Source organism: Mesoplodon densirostris, chromosome 17 (assembly GCF_025265405.1).
Source record: "Mesoplodon densirostris isolate mMesDen1 chromosome 17, mMesDen1 primary haplotype, whole genome shotgun sequence".
Lineage (NCBI taxonomy): Eukaryota > Metazoa > Chordata > Mammalia > Artiodactyla > Ziphiidae > Mesoplodon > Mesoplodon densirostris.
In genome coordinates this window covers 18,469,520-18,491,534 of record NC_082677.1, presented here as the reverse complement: position 1 = coordinate 18,491,534, position 22,015 = coordinate 18,469,520, and the positions used below count along the sequence as shown (strand labels likewise).

Below are 22,015 nucleotides of genomic sequence, written 5' to 3'. Positions count from 1 at the left end.
AACTTGCTCCCTAAGGACAGACTGTGCTTTATCCCCCATTGGCATCTCTTGCCCACAGGTAGATATGTGTTGAACTCAAGTGGACAGGGATCTTCACCCCAGTGGGTGGACAGAGATGGAGGCTGAGTAAGCAGATGACTGGGACGTCCATTCTGAGCCATCGGTCAGCCCGAGGGAAAGCACAGGACAGGGGCGAAAATGGCACACAGGGGGCATGGGTGCTGAAGGGAGGAGAGGACAGGGCTCTGAGGAAGAGGAGAGGAGGGAGGCAAGGGCACTGGTGTAATCAGGAGTTGGAGCCTGCAAAGCAAATGAAGCAGGGTCTGGGGAGGCCGAGCCTGGGAGGCCAGCTGGAGCCAGTTAGGTACAGTAATCCAGGCACAGGGCACTCGTGGGGTAGAGTGGTGACACTGGATCAGTAACACAACCAGGTTCAGCCCCTCCCATCACCAAGATGGCCGGCAACCTCGTGGCCTCAGAACAGGGAGCATCCCTTTCCCCATCCTCAATCCCCAGTGCCAAGCATCCCCACCTTATTTTCCTGCATCTGTGTCTTTGCGCCCCACCCCAACTCAGGCAGGCCCACAGCATGACAGGTCCAGTAATGACATCTCCTTTCCCTCATCTTTGCAGCGAGTGTGCAAGTCTCGAAAATGTTCCAATAATTCCTACGACTTATGATGATACAGAGATAAAAAAAACTTAAAAAAAATTTTTTTTGAAAACCTGCAGTTTTCAAAGTCGTGGTGTCTTAATTTTACTGTAATGGTTTTATACCTGTTCATAACTGGAACATACATAGGGCTCCACGTGATTTCTGTTTCTGTCTTACTTCCACAATAAGTCATTACTTTGTCATTACAGTGATTATTAGCGCCCTTCCCTCAGGCTTTTTATTCCCCTCTGTAATTCTCTACAGCAGTGGTTCCCAAACTTTGGCACACGTGAGAATCACCTGGAGGGAGAGTTAAAACACAGCTTGCTGGGCCTCACCCCCAGAATTCCAGATTCCGTGGGTCTGGGCTGGGACCCGAGAACGTGCCTTTCTCTCAGGTTCCCGGGGGAAGCTGATTCTGATGGTCTGAGGACCACCCTCTGGGAGCCTCTACAGTAGATGGTTGCTACAGAAAATGTGAGCCACAGAGCAGTGGCATGAGCATTACCTGGCGTCTTGTTAACATGCAGACTTTCAGGCCCCACCCCGGAGCCTTCTGAGTCAGAACCTGAATTTTAACAAGGGCCCCAGGCGCCTCCGACGCACATTAAAGTTTGAGAAGCACCAGTCGAGAGTCTAGACCGTCGGCATCAGAATCTCTGGGGGTTGAACCCAGACGTGGTTTTTACAGCTCCTCAGGCGATTCCAATGTGCAGACAAGACTGCGAACCATCAGTAGGCTCTCCCTCACCGAAATCTCTTCCATTCTCGCTCCACCCTCTCCCCCGCCCCACCCCTTTCCTCCCTTTCCCCGTATTTACCTCAGGATAGAGGAAAAGATACGAAGACAGTAAACAAAGATGCTGCAGGTGGCTTTGGGCGGTGGATCCATGGGAAAGTCATTTATATTCCAGCAGAAACTGTGGAATGACTGTAGTCCGGCGATGGCTCCCTGACTCCTCAGCCCCCTGGTCCCCTTAACGTCTCCCGCCCACGCCGAGGTCCTTCCACGCACGGGCCAGGCTGAGCCCACGCTTCCTCGACTGCTCCCTTCCGTCACCAGGCCTCCACCCCGTTTCCTGCTCTTCTAGACATCATCTATTCTTCTTTTCCCTCAAGTCCTGACTGGCTCCTTGCGCTCTTCCTCCATTCCTCCAGAAAAGGCCTTCTCAGCTCTTCCTGTGGCCTTCTCGGAGGCGTGAGACCCCATGTCACCTGTGGCCCTGGGGGGCAGCCCCGGGACTTGTGCCTGATGCTGGTTACTGAGGTCAGCCGGGCGGACGGGCCGGGCTGCGGGTCCCAGGGAGCGGGCCTTGACTCTGCGAAGTCTCAACAAGAGCTTGCTTCACGCTCCAAAGTCACGTCAGGTCTCCAACCTTTCAACGTTACCGTAACTGAGTCCCTAAAACTCAGAAGCTGACTGCATACGGGAGAAGAGGAAGTCAGAACTCCAACATTTTAGTTCTGTTTGAAAGAAGAGGGACGCCAGGAGCCCGGGTGCTTGGCGCAGCGAGCTGCGCGCCGAGGTCTGCCGCCTGCGCCTGCGCGCAATCTCTGCGCCCGCCCGGGCCGTGGGGGCGCCGGCCCTGCGGGGAGCCGCGCCCCGTCCCAGCTCCGCTCTCCGCGCGTCAATTCACAGGCGGACGTGGACAGATAACAACAGAAAACGGTGTTGCAGCAGCGGGAATCAGCAATTTTGCACAGGGAGCTTTGGGAGATGCTGCTTACTGTAATCTGCCTGAAGTTGGGACAAAATTGAACAAACAAGAGGAGTTTGGTGCTTTAGAAAGTTTGAAAGCTGCTTGTCTGCTCTTCTTTCTCCATCAGAAGTAACTGAAATTAATGAAGCTCTGGCAGAAAATCCAGGACGTGTCCAAAAAATCTTGTTATGAAGATGACTGTCTGATCAATGTGACACTCAGTAACCCTTCAGAACTAGATGAGCTAATGAGTGAAGAAGCATATGAGAAACCCATAAAATCTATTGAGTGAAAATGGAACCCCTAAATAAACTAGTATGAAACAACTTAATCTAGCATAGTTGTCTTAAATTAGTTGTGGACAGATTTTTTAAAAAGCAACTTGTAGCAAAGGAAACTACTTGCAACATGTTACCAGAAGAAAATACCCCCTAACTTCCTAATGACTGCAGATAAACACTATGCATCTTTTCCACAGCACCCTATGATTTTTAGGCTAGGCTCCAGTTTACAATACTCAGAATTCCTGAAATTATGTGTGGTAAAACTAATTATAAAAATTATGTAATTCAAGGATAACATTGTTATCTTAAGCCTTATCACAGTTTACAGCCATCCCCGAATTGGGTCAAAATACTTAATGATCTTCCCATTGGAAATAACTGGCGGTGGAGAAAAGTTTTTGTTAGTTGTACAGTGTCAGATGAAGAACAATACTATCTTAATTTTGCAACATACTGTGTTTGCTGGTGCTATTTTTATACAGTGAAGCTACAGCCTTGCAGGAAAATAAGAAAGAGTTTAATAATAAAATATTCAACTTAAAAAAATTAAAAAGAAATAGGCTGTAGAGGTGGTTTAGCAGGGGACAATAATGAATTCCATTTCCTTTTTTTAAATTGAAGTATAGTTGATTTACAATATTGTTAGTATGAATTCCATTTCAATTCATCTCTTTTCCAGTGACGCTGTCCTGTTGTTGCATCCTCCCACAACCACTGGGAAATAGGTCCCAAGACTCAAATCTTAAGAAATGCTGCAATACCATGGAAACTGTTTTTTTTTTGGGGGGGGTGCGGGGAGGGCAGGGAATTCCTCTATGGAAATTCCTTTTGACCACAGAGCTATGTTTTTTTTTCCTCCCATTTCGTAACATTCCACAGAACACTCCAGTTTGAAATACCAGAGGGAAGTGTGGGTATAAAATCAGCGCTAATGATATAGACTGGGGAGTCAACAGCTTAGAAGTGATCATTTAAACAAGTGGTTCTCAAACTTTAGCGTGCATCAGAACAACTGACGGGCTTCTTAAAACACAGATTGCTGGGCCCCACCCCAGAAGACCTAATTCTGTGTGTCTGGGCCTGGGCCTGAGAATGTGCATTTCTGTCTGGTTTCCAGGTAATACTGCAGCTGCTAGTCCAGGACCACACTTGGAGAACCACTGATGTAAGTGACAGGAATAGATGACCTCTCCAAGGAGAAAGCTGAGAGAGAGAAGAGGCTTAGGGTTACATGCTGATGTTCCAGTGCAGGCTGGAGAACTCACTGAACCAGGCAGAAGGAGCAGAAAAAGGGAAAGTGATGAATTGATACTACCCAAAGGAAGAGAGTTTCAGGGATCAAGTACCCAGAGAATACAAAGAGAATGAAGTAGGGTTATTAGATAAAATACAAGATTACTAGTTCAATTTGAAATTTGGATGAACAACAAATGATTTTTTTTCATGTTTAATAAGTATACATATGATGTACTTAATCCCAATTTACATGACGACTTATGATTTTTCGACTTAATGATGGTGTGAAAGTGGTACGTGTTCTATAGAAACCATACTTTGAATTTGATCTTTTCCCGGGCTACCTATGTGCAGTATGATCCTCTCTCGTGATGCTGGACAGCGAGCCATAGCTCCCAGTCAGACTGTGATCACGACAGTAAACAACCTGTACACTTACAACAATTCTGTACCCAGACAGCTATTGTTTTTCCCTTTCAGTACAGTATTCAATAAATTACATGAGATATTCATTAACTTATTATAAGATTGGCTTTGTGTTAGATGATTTTGCCCAACTATAGGCTAATATAAGTGTTCTGAGCACATTTAAGGTAGGCTAGGCCACGCCATGATGTTCAGTAGGTATGTTAAATGCATTTTTGTGTGTGTGTGTGTGTGTGTGTGTGCAGTACGCGGGTTTCTCACTACTGTGGCCTCTCCCGTTGTGGAGCACAGGCTCCGGACGCGCAGGCTCAGTGGCCATGGCTCACGGGCCCAGCCGCTCCACGGCACGTGGGATCTTCCTGGACCAGGGCACGAACCCGTGTCCCCCACATCGGCAGGTGGACTCTCAACCACTGCGCCACCAGGGAAGCCCTAAATGCATTTTTGACTTATGATGTTTTAAATTTATGATGGGTTTATCAGGATGTAACCCCATCACAAGTCAAGGAAGATCTGTACTAAAAATATCATTTGTTATTTATCTGAAATTCAAATTTAACTGGACACTGTATTTTTATTTGTTAAATCTGGTATCCCTAAAAGAAGGGTAATGGAAAGGCCCCAGGATTTGGCAAAAGGAAGGAACTTGGAGAGCTTTTCAATGGAGTGTTGAGGGCAGGAGCCAGAAGCTGCTAAGTTACAGAGGAAACGGCTGTGGAACAGGGATGAGGTGGTCCTGCCTTGGGGCTTCCATGAAAAGGGATCCCAGCAGCTGAGTAAAGGGCTTCGCTGCTGGTCCTGCCCTGACTGTACCCCAGGCCAAGAGCCAGTCTCTCTTGCTGTGGCTTGTGCCCAAGCTCCTGGGAGCACGGGGCACTTGTGTGCTGAGTATTTGCAACTCGCACTGATGTTCTTAAATCACAAAACTGAAGAAATGTGTCTGATTCAGAACCTCCTGAAAAAGAGTATGTAATAAAAATTTGTTGAACTGAACGCATTTAATTTATATATAATCCATTCCTGGCAACTTTGAAAGGCCTTATTTATTTTTCTTTCTGCAAAGGTGTGGAGTAAAATAAAATTTTGTTAAGTGACCGATTAATTCTCAACGTTGAGGAGGGGGATTCTCATTCTGGAAAAATGTATCTCTGTGTGACAATTGAGACCACAGATAATGAAGTAATATTTCACTGTATGTATAGAATCTGGCACCATGCCCAGCACGTAGTAAGGACTTAATAAAAGTACTTATATGTGTATAGCGGATACTACACATTTTGAGCAGGGAGAAAGACTGATTTCTTAAAAAGTTAGTGCATTGCAATATTATAATTGAATGTTTAATTACATAATTATTGCAATGTATTTATAATAATACAATGTACTTGGCACACCGTTCAGCATGCGGTAATCCTCAGTGTGAGCGAGCATTATTGTCCTCAGTTCATACGCTACTAACTTTCCCTCGTTAGAAAGAATAGTCTTTCTCCCTGTCCAGAATGTCCTCCATATACACAGTGGAGCCTGATCATGGAGTAGTGATGTGGTCAGGTATATACTGTGTCCAGTGAATTGCTTTCCAAAATGAAAGTCCTGCCCACCCAGCTTTTTTTTTTTTTTTTTTTCGGTACACGGGCCTCTCACTGCCGTGGCCTCTCCCGTTGCAGAGCACAGGCTCCGGACGCGCAGGCTCAGCGGCCATGGCTCACGGGCCCAGCCGCTCCGCGGCATGTGGGATCTTTCCAGGCCGGGGCACGAACCCGCGTCCCCTGCATCGGCAGGCGGACTCTCAACCACCGCGCCACCAGGGAAGCCCCCCACCCAGCTTTTACAGAAATATTACCAGGGTATCTATACACTCTGCTCTTCATGGAAAGTCAGGGCTTGTTATTGTTATTGCATTGAGAACACCTGAGGAAGACCGTTCTCTTTTTCTACAGTCGCTGCAGCTGCTTATAGGATTTGACAATGTAATAGCTGCCCTTTTTTAGAGCATGGAAAAAGGTATACTAACTGAAGGAAATGGGTCTTCTTCAATAGGCAGGAGGATATTGTGCTTTTGAAATGTAAGTGGAGCTCTTGTAAGCCTTTGTTTTATATAAAGACAGTATAAAGAATGACACAGGCTGGAGGGAGTAGCTTTATAGCTGGTCAAGCATTTGTGCTCTGTAGTATGTTAACAGATTTCTATTTCATTGGTTTCATTTGTCCTTCTTAAAAATGTCCCATCTTAACAAGAGCCGTTGGGGAAAAAAAATCCAGCGACAAACTTCTGGCATCTTCTTGGCAGCCAGCTGCTCGACTACTGTGTCACATTCACAAATGAAGTGATGGAAAATAGGGAGTTTTATTATGATTTCTGGTTTGAGGAAGCCACAGATTTGGTCACTAAACACGATATTCAAATGAAACTTTGTGGGAAGTTCTGCAGGGCTTGTCAAGGTAACCTAGAATCTCAACTAACCTTTGAGGTTATTATAAACAGTCAATGTTCCAACAGTGGAGGACATTATTCAGCAAGTTGGAGAAAGATTCCCAGATCAGCACCTCAAAGCCCTCACATTAAGACATGGATCATCTCCAGCTCAACATGTCAGAGGAGCACTGTGCCAACACGTACAGAGTGACTTACCAATCCCGACACTGTCTGTGAAGATTCATTCCCAGAGGCTCAAGTGGAAACAGAGAAAAAGATAAAGTGCTTCTGTCCACAATTTATGATGCTCTACAGCTACCTGATATTTATGTATTTTTCCTAATGCTTCCGTATTGCTTAAGGTCCTGCGGATTCTTCCCAGGATGAAGATGGAGAGGAAGCACGAATGCAAGCATCACAAAACACACTCCCAAACACTGACTCAACAGAGGTCAAGTCACGGGGCTTTGTGAACATAACTCTTAATACAAAACATAATCTGGATTTCATGAGACACACACAGAAAACTCTACACAATGTGTCAGAGCTTCCTAAAGTAATTCAGAAATCACTGAAAATATCCAAGTTTTTTTTTTTTTTTTTTTTTTTTTTGTGGTACGCGGGCCTCTCACTGTTGTGGCCTCTCCCGTTGCGGAGCACAGGCTCCAGACATGCAGGCTCAGCGGCCATGGCTCACAGGCCCAGCCGCTCTGGGCACGAACCCGTGTCCCCTGCATCAGCAGGCAGACTCTCAACCACTGCGCCACCAGGGAAGCCCCAAGAGAATTTTTAAAGGTGCTTTTTATTGGTTTATTAGGAGGCAAAGCTGTAAGGTACACGCAGGCCACTTAGTCATTGAAGGTAAATTTGCCAACAGGCCTCTCACCAAATCCATCAGCCACTGACCACTCACCTGTTGAACAGCCACAATCTGAACTTGCAGACTTTGAAGACTTCTGTGTTCTCCCAGAAGATGGTATGGAAAGTGCTGCTTTGAGATTCCCCCCTGGTGGCATAATGGCAGGGCTGAAGTCATTTGGGACATGATGTTTATTATCATTGATCTAATGACCAGGATTTGAGTTATCAGTTCTTTGAAAAAATAAATGTTGAGGAGGTAGGGAGTGAAAAGGGAGGAGAACACATTTATAAAGTGCAGTGGTGCTTCTGACTTAAGTACATTATGTTTGGAGTATGCTGTTAAAAATCTGTAATGGCTGGTTGTGGAAGTTACCAGAAAGTGACAGAAGCCATGTGCTCACCTGAAGAGGATTTCAGTGTAGCCTTTGTCCTCAAGGGAATGTAAGTCCACCCGAACTGGACATCAGCTTTTTAGCAGATGTACCATGAACACTGTTTCACAGGCAAGACGGAACCTGAGTTCGCAGATGTTGATAACTGATTTGTCTGGTTTTGCCTGTTTTCCTTTGGGTGTTTTTCCATGACCATATCTGCTTCCACATCTTGATTTATATGCATAACCAGGAAAACTGGTCTTCTTGCAAAAACAGGAGTTTTGTGGTTTATCTAGGAAGAATACAGAAAATATTGCCTTCTTGTTGGTGAAGATGAACAATTTTATGGTTTATTTCAATCTAATAAAATGTGGATTTTGTTTCAAAAACAAACAAAAAAAAGTAGCACTGTAGAGTAACTGTCTAGAGTTCTTAGGCGGGATGAGGTGAGATAGGTGGGATGCACATGTCAGCCAAGAACATTCACCTTTGGTCATACAAGTGACCACCTAAATGTGAGTACATTATGTTTAAGTTGGTGTGTTAAGATATCACGTGCTGTTTTCTAAGTATGCAGATACCAGCTTCACTTCCCCTTCATCCTCAAGGCACATTGAACTAAAGAATCCTCAAATGTGAACATTCTCTTTTTTTTTTAGTGAATTTATTTATTTATTTATTTTTGGCTCCATTGGGTCTTCATTGCTGCGCACGGGCTTTCTCTAGTTGCGGCGATCGGGGGCTGCTCGTCATTGTGGTGCGCAGGCTTCTCAATGCGGTGGCTTCTCTTGTTGCGGAGCACAGGCTCTAGGTGCATGGGCTTCATTAGTTGTGGCACATGGGCTCAGTAGCTGTGGCTCACGGGCTCAGTAGTTGTGGCTCACAGGGCCTAGAGCACAGGCTCAGTAGTTGTAGCACGTGGGCTCAGTAGTTGTGGCAAACGGGATTAGTTGCTCCGTGGCACGTGGGATCTTCCCAGACCAGGAATCGAACCTGTGTCCCTGCATCGGCAGGTGGATTCTTAACCACTGCGCCACCAGGGAAGTCCTGAACATTCTTTTTGATTTAAATGAATTTGTATTCCAAAAATGACAGAAGACAATTTACAAAAATGCCCCCAAATAAGACAAACATTAAGGAAATGGAGAAAGTAGAAACTAAGTAAAAACTAGTGTAGGTAACATAAGATTATAATACCAGAGAGAAAGTGAGGACACGAAACTCATGCCTTGGTGTCTGGTTAGGAAGGTCACATGATTCACAGGAGACAGGAGAGTTTATCCTGTGGGGACTCCAAGATGACATCCTATAAGCTAGAAAACCATAATAATCTTTAGAGCATAATAATAACCAACAGTAATCCTTACAGTAATCAGCACTGAGTACCATAGGGCTTTTTCTCATCAGGCCAATGAGAAAAGTTATCCCACACTTGGAAAATGATAGAAGGTGATTACTTGATTTTTTTAATGACTTTTCTATTATTAGAAAATAATATGGCTGCTTGAGTAAAAGTAGGACCTTGTCAAATGGAACTCTCGGTTGATATTCTCGGGGAAGGCAAATTTGTTGGCACACCTTTTTTTTTTTTAATTAATAACACAAATGATAAAAAAAGTGACAATTTATAGCCTGTGAGATGAGAGGTTTGCAGAAACTGATAAAGTATTAGGATTTAAAAGTTACCCCAAAGGGTTATGGTTTAATCAGCCTGAAGAAAGTTAACTAGGCATATGGTATGGAGGGGGTTCAGAACAGGCTGCCCCAGAAAGTACCACTTTCACATGTGGATTATTTTGAACTGAAAGCAGTCAAGACCCAGCAGACTCAGGAAAAGCTTTTTACCTCCCTATTAACTGCCTAAAAGAAATTAGAAAGCGGCCCTATACCAGGAAGAGAGCTACTACCCAATATCACTTGTTCTTCTGAGAGACTTATCTGCACCTCCGGCAAACATCTGTTTCCCAAACATCTGCTCTTCTCCTCTTCCCATGAATGGCCCTCCTCCATTTGAAGGCCCAGACCCTCGTCCCTTTTCTCAGCTCGGGGTGGTATATAAGCCTCAGTTGCCTGGTTGCCTTTTGAGTCTCCTATCTTTGCGGCTCTCCCTTACATAGTAATTAAAATGGTTTTTCTTTTGTTAATCTGTATTTTGCTACAAGGGCGTCTCAGCCAAGAACCTAGAAGAGTAGAAGGGAAACTGTTTTTCCTCCCCTACAGTATGAGCTATTTTACTTAGTCCTCTCCTTTGCAAATGTTAAGATCCTCATTCTTCAAATCCGCTCTGCACTAGGGCACGCTGCCATCACCAGAGGTTCCCTCGGTTCTGAGTTAAAGGAGGGGGAGTTGATTGAGTTGTACTGGAAAACAAACACACTGATTTGTTTACATACTGACCATGGCTGCTTTTGTGACATGACAGAGACCCAGTGGCCCACACAGAGTAAAATATCTACAATTTGGGCCTTTACAGAAAAAGTTTGTCAACCCCTGAATTAAAATGAAACTTTGACTCCTGTTCCTAAACTGGTATGAAAATTTTGCTTTTCATTATCAGCTAATGTTGGTAGATGATGTGATGCCAAAAACAACTTATGGAAGCAACTCTACAGAGGGCCAAACTACTGCTGCTAAATACCAGGGACTCATCATCTCCAAGGGTGAGTGGGGCCCAGGAATCCAGGTTTTAACACGGTCTCTGGGCAACTCACATGCACGTGCAAGTTTGAGACTCGCTGGGCCCTCTGGTCTAGACTGGTGGCTCTGTCCAGATTCTGCCTCAGTAGGTTTAAAGTGGGGCCAAAGATTCTGCATTTCTAATAAGCTCCTGAGTGATGCTGATGTTGCTGGTCCAAGGGCCTTAGTTTCCTTGCCTGTAAATTGGAGATGATGAAAATCTGTATCATTGGGTTGTTGTGAGTACTAAATGAAGTGGTGAACATATATATCCTGCTCCCACCCCTCTCAAGCTGTGTCTGCTTGGTCAAGGTACGCAATGTCTTGGTTCTTATAAGCAGGGATAATAATAAAAATACCCACTTCATAATAAGGTTGTGGAAAGAAGTAAATGAGATAATATATGTAAAGTAGCTAGAACGGAGCCTGGAACATAGTAAATGCTGAGTAATGTAAGATACCATTACTATTACTATCATCATTGTTACATAAGCTGACTGATGCAGCTATTCCATCAGCATTAGTTTCCTCTCTATTCCCTCTTACCTGTCCTCTCATCCCTACCCCTCCCTCCAAGTTCTGTTGATTTCTAACATGTCTAATCAGAGAACCTCTTCAGGCTGCTGATTCAGAAATGCCTAAACCCAGTCCAGAGGATGCCACACTAATGGGGACCCTGACCCCATTTGGACCGTGGTATCAGGCCCACTGCCTGCCCACTCCCAGGCTGCCTATGGCAGAGTGACCCAGGGTAACACAGGAAGCGGGCTTGTCCGTCCTTCCCATCTCGTGGGGCACAGACGTTCTCAGGATTCCTGGACAGTCTTACTTGGTAGCACATTAACCTATGTGGCACCAAGTTTACTTTTCTGACGACACCATTAGGGACAATATATGGAAAACCCAAGAAGTCATTTCTCTTTGGCAGCACTGCCCTCCATAACAAAGCAAATGTTCCATGAAGAGCATCTGGATTTTGTTTTGGCTTCTCTTTGCTTCTTTGGGGTTTTAGTGCTGCCAGGAACTGCCTTCCAAGAACTGCTTAGGAAACCTTAATTTCTGGATTCAGGGTGGTGTTTATGGTTACATCTTTGCCTGAAATGACCAAATTAGAGCCAATCCTTTGTACAAGGGTGCACTGGCCACCAGGAGTCCCTATTGGTCCTGTGGCCGCCTTATCTCCGGGCATGCAAAAGACATGGTCACCGGTCATGTGTGCCTTCCACATACGAGAGCAAGACCGAGTGTGAGGTACATTTTCTTCTACAAGCCAGGTATTCAGTCTCTGCCAAATATCACCAGTCTCAACAAATCCAGTATAGATTCTCTGTATGGATGATGAGCTCCATGGGACCTCAGCTTGTTTTGTTGTGAGAGGATTCTGTCCAAATAAACACACTGCTAGGACCAAGATTCCCAACCAACAGGACCTAGAATAAAAGGAAGAGATCTGGGTTATCTATAGAGAATAAGCAAACGAAACACAAAGTGGGGAGGGATACTAATTAATGATGCTGAGCATCTATTCCTTGCAGGAGCTGTGCTACTTGGAATCATTTAGTTTTCAAGAAAATTTGTGATAAACATGTATCCCTCCCTCCCTTCCTCCATCACCTCTATCCGTCCCTCCTTCCTTCTTTCCTCCCTCTCTGAATAATTCAGTCAAAAAAACCATTTGGGGGCTTCCCCGGTGGTGCAGTGGTTGAGAGTCCGCCTGCCGATGTAGGGGACACGGGTTCGTGCCCCGGTCCGGGAAGATCCCACATGCCGCGGAGCGGCTGGGCCCGTGAGCCATGGCCGCTGAGCCTGCGCGTCCGGAGCCTGTGCTCTGCAACGGGAGAGGCCACAACAGTGAGAAGCTGCGTACAGCAAAAAAAAAAAAAAAAAAAAAACAGAACAGAAAGCCAGAGGAAAGCCAGGAGAGTATAAATCCAGAAGCCAAGAGAAAACTTTATGAAAGAGCGTTCAACAGTACTGGCAAAACATCATGAAAGAGAAAAATGTAAAACCAACGGTTGGATTTGGAAGATGAGGAAGACATTGCTGACCTCATTATGGGTAGAATCAGAAACTAGATTGTAGGGCTTCCCTGGTGGGGCAGTGGTTGAGAGTCCGCCTGCCGATGCAGGGGACACGGGTTTGTGCCCTGGTCCGGGGGGATCCCGCATGCCGCGGAGCGGCTGGGCCCATGAGCCATGGCCGCTGGGCCTGCACGTCCGGAGCCTGTGCTCCGCAACGGGAGAGGCCACAACAGTGAGAGGCCCACGTACCGCAAAAAAAGAAAAAAAAAAAAAAAGAATACTCTACCCAAGTAAGACTATCATTCAGATTTGATGGAGAAATCAAAAGCTTCACAGACAAGCTAAAGCTAAAAGAATTCAGCACCACCAAACCAGCTTTACAACAAATGCTAAAGGAACTTCTCTAGGTGGAAAAGGCTGCAACTAGAAACAAGAAAACTAGGAGAAGACCTAAATAGACACTTCTCCAAAGTAGACATACAGATTGCCAACAAACACATGAAAAGATGCTCAACATCACTAATTATTAGAGAAACGAAAATCAAAACCATAATGAGGTATCACCTCACACCAGTCAGAATGGCCATCATCAAAAAATCTAGAAACAATAAATGCTGGAGAGGGTGTGGAGAAAAGGGAACCCTCTTGCACTGTTGGTGGGAATGCAAATTGATACAGCCACTATGGAGAACAGTATGGAGGTTCCTTAAAAAACTAAAAATAGAACTACCATATGACCAAGCAATCCCACTACTGGGCATATACCCTGAGAAAACCATAATTCAAAAAGACACATGTACCACAATGTTCACTGCAGTACTATTTACAATAGCCAGGACACGGAAGCAACCTAAATGTCCATCGACAGATGAATGGCTAAAGAAGATGTGGCACATATATACAATGGAATATTACTCAGCCATAAAAAGGAACGAAATTGAGTTATTTGTAATGAGGTGGATGGACCTAGAGTCTGTGATACAGAGTGAAGTAAGTCAGAAGAGAAAAACAAATATTGTATGCTAACGCACATATATGGAAACTAAAAAAAACGGTACTGATGAACCTAGTGGCAGGGCAGGAAGAAAGATGCAGATGTAGAGAACAGACTTGAGGACACAGCGGGGGAAGGAGAAACTGGGACCAAGTGAGAAAGTAGCATTGACATACATACACTACCAAATGTAAAATGGATGGCTAGTAGGAAGCTGCTGCATAGCACAGGGAGATCAGCTCAATGCTTTCTGACGACCTAGAGAGGTGGGAGGGAGGCTCAAGACAGAGGGGATATGGGGATATATGTATACATATAGCTGATTCACTTTGCTGCACAGCAGAAACTAACACAACATTGTAAAGCAATTATACTCCAATAAAGATATAATAAAATTAAAAAAAAGAAAACTATTAAATGGGAAAGCTACCAGTAAAGGCAAACATACAGTAAAGGTAGGAAATCATCCACACACAAATGTGATATATAAACCAGTAATCTTGAGAGAAGAAGAGTACAAATGCAGGATATCTGAAATGCATTTGAAATTGAGAGATCAGCAACTTAAAACAATCATGTACATATAGACTGCTATATCAAAACCTCATGGTAGCCACAAACCAAAAGGCTATAATAGATATACATACAAAAAAGAAAAAGGAACCTAAACACAACACTAAAGATAGACATAAAATCACAAGAGAAGAGAACAAAAGAGGAAAGGAAGAAAAAAGACTTACAAATCCAAAACAATTAACAAATGGCGATAAGAACATACATATTGATAATTACCTTAAATGTAGACAGATTAAATGCTCTATCTCCAAAAGACATAGACTGGATGAATGGATACAAGAACAAGACCTGTATATATGCTCTCTACAAAAGACCTGCTTCAGATCTAGAGACCCATAGAAACTGAAAGTGAGGGTATGGGAAAAGGTATTCCATGCGAATGGAAATCAAAAGAAAGCTGGAGTAGCAATACTCATATCAGACAAAATAGACTTTAAAATAAAAACTGTTACAAGAGACAAAGAAGGACACTGCATAATGATAAAGGGATCAAATCAAGAAGATAACAATTGTAAATCTATGTGCACCCAACATAGGAGCACCTCAATATATAAGGCAAATGTTAACAGACATAAAAGGAGAAATTGACAGTAACACAATAACAGTGGGGGACTTTAACACCCCACTTACATCAGTGGACATATTATCCAGACAGAAAATCAATAAGGAAACACAGGCCTCAAATGACACAGTACACCAGATGGACTTAATTGATATTTATAGAGCACTCCGTCCAACAGCAGCAGAATACACATTCTTCTCAAGTGCACATGGAACATTCTCCAGGACAGATCACATGCTGCGCCACAAAGCAATCCTTGGTAAATTTAAGAAAACTGAAATCAAGCATCGCTTCCAAATACAACACTATGAGATTAGAAATTAACTACAAGGGACTTCCCTGGTGGCGCAGTGGCTAGAACTCCACACTCCAGGGGGAGCCTGGGTTTGATTGCTGGTCAAGGAACTAGATCCCACATGCATGCCGCAACTCAGAGTTCACATGCTGCAACTAAGGAGCCCACGAGCTGCAACTAAGAATCCCATGAGCTGCAACTAAGACCTAGTGCAACCAAATAAATAAATAAATATTTTTAAGAAATCAACTACAGAGGGGCTTCGCTGGTGGTGCAGTGGTTGAAAGTCCACCTGCCGATGCAGGGGACACGGGTTCGTGCCCCGGTCCGGGAAGATCCCACATGCCACGGAGCAGCTAGGCGCATGAGCCATGGCCACTGAGGCTGCACGTCTGGAGCCTGTGTTCCGCAATGGAGAGGCCACAACAGTGAGAGGCCCGCATACCGCAAAAAAAAAAAAAAAAAAAAAGAATAAAAAAAATCAACTACAGAAAAAAACTGCAAAAAACACCAACACGTGGAGGCTAAACAATATGCTACTAAACAACCAATGGATCGCTAAAGAAGTCAAAGAAGAAACAGAAAAATATCTAGAGACAAATAAAAATGAAAACACGACAATCCAAAACCTATGGGATGCAGCAAAAGCAGTTCCACAAGGGAAGTTTATAGCAACAAAAACTTACCTCAGGAAACAAGAAAAATCTCAAATAAACAACCTAACCTTAAACCTAAAGCAACTAGATAAAGAAGAACAAACAAAACCCAAAGTTAATAGAAGGAAGGAAATCATAAAGATCAGAGCAGAAATAAACGAAATAGAAATGAAGAAAATAATAGCAAAGATCAATGAAACTAAAAGCTGTAGTGAGGTGGATGGACCTAGAGACTGTCAAACAGAGTGATGTAAGTCAGAAAGAGAAGAATAAATACCGTATGCTAACATATATATATGGAATCTAAAAAAAATGGTCATGAAGAACCTAGGGGCAAGACAGGAATAAAGACACAGACCTACTAGAGAATGGACTTGAGGATATGGGGAGGGGGAAGGGTAAGCTGGGACAAAGTGAGAGAGTGGCATGGACATATATACACTACCAAATGTAAAATAGATAGCTAGTGGGAAGCAGCCGCATAGCACAGGGAGATCAGCTCGGTGCTTTGTGACCACCTAGAGGGGTGGGATAGGGAGGATGGGAGGGAGGGAGACGCAAGAGGGAAGAGATATGGGGACATATGTATATGTATAACTGATTCACTTTGTTATAAAGCAGAAACTAACACACCATTGTAAAGCAACTATACTCCAATAAAGATGTGAAAAAAAAGAATCTAAAAGCTGATTCTTCGATAAGATAAACAAAATTCATAAACTTTTAGCCAGACTAATCAAGAAAAGAAAGGAAGGGGGGGCCCAAATCAATAAAACTAGAAATGAAAAAGGAGAAGTTACAACCAACACCACAGAAATAAAAAGGACCATAAGAGATTACTACAGGCAACTATATGCCAAGAAAATGGATAACCTGGAGAAATGGACAAATTCTTAGAAAGGTACAATCTCCCAAGACTGAACCAGGAAGAAAGAGAAAATATGAACAGACCAATTACAAGTACTAAAATTGAATCTGTGATTGAAAAACTCTCAACAAACAAAAGTCCAGGGCCAGATGGCTTCACAGGCGAATTCTATCAAACATTTAGAGAAGAGTTAACACCCATCCTTCTGAAAGTATTTCAAAAACTTGCAGAGGAAGGAACACTTCTAAACTCACTCTATGAGGCCATGATCACCCTTATACCAACACCAGACAAAGATACCACAAAAAAAGAAAATTACAGGCCAATATCACTGATGAACATAGACACAAAAAACCTCAACAAAATACTACTGAACCAAATCCAATGATACATTGAAAGGATCGTATACCATGATCAAGTGGCATTTATCCCAGAGATGCAAAGATTTTTCAATATCTGCAAATCAATCAGTGTGATATATCACACTAACAAATTGAAGAATAAAAATCATATGATCATCTTAATAGATGCAGAAAAAGCTTCTTATAAAGTTCAATATCCATTTATGATAAAAAAACTCTCCAGAAAGTGGGCATAGATGGAACCTACCTCAACATAATAAAGGCCATATATGACAAACCCACAGCTAACATCATACTCAATGGTGAAAAGCTGAAAGCATTCTCTCAAAAATCAGAAACAAGACAAGGATGTCCACTCTTGCCACTTTTATTTAACATAGTTTTGGAAGTCCTAGCCACAGCAATCAGAGAAGAAAGAGAAATAAGAGGAATCCAGATTGGAAAAGAAGAAGTAAAACTGTCACAGTTTGCAGTTGACATGATACTACACATAGAAAACCTAAACACATTACCAGAAAACTACTAGAGCTCAACAATGAATTCGATAAAGTTGCATGATACAAGATTAATACACAAATCTGTTGCATTTCAATACATTAGTAACAAAAGATTAGAAAGAGAAATTAACAAAACAATCCCATGTACCACTGCATCAAAAAGAACAAAATACCTAGGAATAAACCTATTTAAGGAGGCAAAAGACCTGTACCCCAAAAGCTATAAGATACTGATGAAAGAAATTGAAGATGACACAAATGGAAAGATATACAATGTTCTTGGATTGGAAGAATCAATATTGTCAAAATGACTATATTACCCAAGGCAATCTGCAGATTCAATGCAATCCTTATCAAATTACCAATGGCACTTTTCATAGAACTAGAAAAAAAAATTTTTTTAATTTGTATGGAAACACAAAAGACCCTGAATAGCCACAGCAATCGTGAGAGAGAAAAATGGAGCTGGAGGAATCAGGCTCCCTGACTTCACACTATATTACAAAGCTATGGTAATCAAAACAGTATGGTACTGGCACAAAAACAGGAATATAGATCAATGGTACAGGATAGAAAGCCCAGAAGTAAACCCACACACTTATGGTCAATGAATCTACGACAAACGGGACAAGAATATACAATGGAGAAAAGACAGTCTCTTCAGTAAGTGGTAATTGGAAAACTGGACAGCTACATGTAAAAGAATGAAATTAGAACATTCTCTAATACCATACCATACCACAAAAACAAACTCAAAATGGATTAAAGACCTGACTGTAAAACTAGATACTATAAAACTCCTAGAAGAGGGGCTTCCCTGGTGGTGCAGTGGTTAAGAATCCGCCTGCCAATGCAGGGAACATGGGTTCCATCCCTGGCCCGGGAGGATCCCACATGCCATGGAGCAACTAAGCCCATGTGCCACAACTACTGAGCCTGCACTCTAGAGCCCATGAGCCACAACTACTGAGTCCGCATGTCACAACTACTGAAGCCCACACACCTACAGCCTATGCTCTGCAACAAGAGAAGCCACGACAATGAGAAGCCTGCACACTGCAATGAAAAGTAGCCCCTGCTTGCCACAAATAGAGAAAGCCTGTACACAGCAATGAAGACCCAACACAGCCAAAAATAAAAACAAATAAAGTAATTAATAAAAAAAAACTCCTAGAAGAAAACATAGGCAGAACACTCTTTGACATAAATCACAGCAATATCTTTTTGGATCCATCTCCTAGAGTAATGGAAATAAAAACAAAAATAAACCAATAGGACCTAATTAAACTTAAAAGCTTTTGCATAGCAAAGGAAACCATAAACAAAACAAAAAGACAACCTACAGAATGGGAGAAAATATTTGGAAACGATGCAACCAACAAGGGATTAATCTCCAAAATATACAAACAGCTCATACAGATCAATATCAAAAACAAACAAACAACCCAATCAAAAAATGGGCAGAAGATCTAAATAGACATCTCCAAAAAAGACATACAGATGGCCAAAAGGCACATGAAAAGATGTTCAACATCACTAACTATTAGAGAAATGCAAATCAAAACTACAATTAGGTATCACCGGGCAGAATGGCCATCATCAAAAAGTCTAAAAATAATAAATGCTGGAGAGGGTGTGGAGAAAAAGGAACTCTCTTACAGTGTTGGTGGGAATGTAAATTGATACAGCCACTATGGAGAACAGTATGGATATTCCTTAAAAAACTAAAAATAGAGCTACCACATGATCCTGCAATCCCACTCCTGGGCCTATACTCGGAGAAAACCATAATTTGAAAAGATATTTGCACCCCAGTGATCACAGCAGCACTGTTTACAAGACATGGAAGCAACCTAAATGTCCATCGACAGATGAATGAATAGAGAAGGTGTGGTGTGTATATATATATACATATATATATAATGGAATATTACTCAGCCATAAAAAAAGAATGAAATAATGTCATTTGCTGCAACATGTATGGACCTAGAGATTCACTTCATACTAAGTGAAGTAAGCCAGACAGAGAAAAACAAATATCATATGATACGGCTTATATGTGGAACCTAAAAAAAAATGATACAAATGAATTTATATACAAAACAGAAACAGACTCACAGACATAGAAAACAAACTTTTGGTTACCAAAGGGGAAAGAGGAGGGGGAGGGATAAACTGGGAGACTGGGATTGACATACGCACACTACTATATATGAAACAGATAACCAACAAGGACCTACTGTTTAGCACAGGGAACTATACTTGATATCTTGTAAAAACCTATAATGGAAGAGAATGTTAAAAAAAACTAGAAGAATATATAACTGAATCACTTTACTGTACACCTGAAACTAACACAACATTGTAAATCAACTATATTTCAATAAAAAATTTAAAAAAAACAACAACACTAAGAGGAACCAGGGCTACTTGGGGGAATGGTTGATTCCAGGTCTGGGGCAGGGAAGGAACATGATGAGCCTGGAGCATCTTGTTGCACCAGAATGTAAGAAAATGCTCAAAGAATGATAGGGTCACATCAAAAGAACAAAGGAGTCAACTTGTAGGGGATTTTATCAGCCAAATGTGGGACAATTTGAGGATTAAAATAAATAACAGATTACAAGCCACTGAATGAAATAGGAATTCACAAATCCATACTGATATACATGAATAAATGAATGAATGAGGAAGAGGGAAAAGCTCTTCCTTATAGTAGAATGACAACTACTACATGTAGAAGAAATGATGGAAACAGAAAATCACGATCGGACAACCATCACGATGGTAGTTAATTCACGTGGGAATCACCAATAGATGTCAAAGTTGGTGCATGCGGGTTTAACATATATAGGGTATTGGCATAGTTTTGGGAGTATCTCCCCACAAAATACTTATAAATTACAAAGGGAAAAATAATGACTTTATGGTGTAGAAAACTGACAGGCACTAACTTGCCAGATGATTGAGGCTGGCATCACCAGGGGTGGGATGAGTTAACACAGAGTTGCTTCCTGAGGTCATCCATGGAAAACAGCACAGCATCTTCTGCAGCATTCCCACCTGCGTCTGGCTGTGAGGAAACCTCAGAATGACTCTCGTTGACAGAAATCTTACAGAATGAAAAGCTTGTACCCTTTAAAACTGTTAATGTTGTGAAACAGAGGGAAAGACTGAGGAAAATGTTCCAGGTTGAAGGAAACTAACAAGATGCAAAATTCAGTGATTTTGGATGGGATGCTGAACCAGAAAGGAAAATGACACGTTGAAACATTTTTTGAAATTTGAAAGGGCCTGTGGGTTGAACAGTAGTGTCCAATCGATGGTGATTTCTTGTTTTGGATGGATGAATTAGCATGAGTTAGAGTCCTTATTTGGGGGCAGGGTGGAATTGAGTATACTGTCTTTAACCTGCTCTCAAATGATTCATAAAAAAGAATGAGGGGGAGTGGTGTGCAAAGGTAAAAGAGAGAGAAAGAATTATAAAATATGGTGTAAATGTGGTAAAATGTTGAAAACTGAAAATTTGGGGTGAAGATATGGGAGCTCTTTGTACTGACAAGAGGTGAAGTAACAGGCAAAGGATCCATGATTGGTGGGTAATTTAGTAATATGTACAAATTTTGAGAAAAATATAACTTACCAAAAACTGGCCAAGAAGAAATAGACAGTTTGAGTAGTCCTTTAACCAATAAAGAAATTGAATTAGTAGTGAAATATTTTTCCATTTAGAAGACACTAGGTTCAAATGGTTTTTCCAAGAGAATTTTAATAAACGTTCAAGGAACAAATGATTCCAATCTTACACAACTTCTTCCTGAGGAAAGAAAAATAGGAAACACTACCCAACTCATTTAAGAGGTTGCCCTAATCAAGACATCAAAACCAAAGAGACCATGGTAAATTACACACTAAGCTCACTCATGAACACAAATTCAAAAATCTTAATAGGATATTAGCAAATTTAATCCAGCAATGAATAAAAAAATAACCCATAATGACCAAGATGGGTCTACCAAAGGAACACAAGGCTGGTTTAACATTAAGCAATCTTTTAGTATAATTCACCACATTAATTGATTAAGGGAGAAAACGTATAGGATCATATTATTAGATGCAGAGAATGCATTTGATAAAACTCAACATCCATTCATGATAATAATTCTCAGCAAGACAGTAGAGAAAGGACCTTTCTTAAGCTGATTAGAGGCATCTACCATGAGCATTTAATAAAGTTCAATATCTGATTAAAAAAAAAATAGAAGTGAATTTGCATAATATGATAAAGGACAGCTAACAAAAGCCTACAGCAAAAACCATAGTTTAAAGTTTAATATTAAAATAGTTTCCTCTAAAATCAGGAACAAGAAAAGATGCCTATGCCTTTATCTCTACTCAACATTTCCCTAGCGATTCTAAAGTGCAATAAGACAAGAAAATGATATAAAAGGTTTGAAAATTAGAAAGATACAAATAAAATTTTCATTATTTATAGGTAATATAAGTTCAGTCTAGAAAACAAAAGAAACTAAAAATAAATATTAGAATTAATAAAA

At 41.9% G+C, this 22,015-nt stretch overlaps 1 long non-coding RNA gene across 1 annotated transcript; it reads right to left on the bottom strand.

Annotated features, from left to right (window-relative positions):
- Nucleotides 1-8,287: 8,287 nt before the first annotated feature.
- On the bottom strand, nucleotides 8,288-21,967 carry LOC132477308 (uncharacterized). Its single transcript, XR_009530254.1, has 3 exons — nucleotides 21,103-21,967; nucleotides 20,414-20,532; nucleotides 8,288-12,058 (listed from the first exon to the last, which is right to left on the bottom strand). It is a non-coding gene; the product is annotated as an uncharacterized LOC132477308 (long non-coding RNA).
- Between the last annotated feature and the right edge of the window lie 48 nt (nucleotides 21,968-22,015).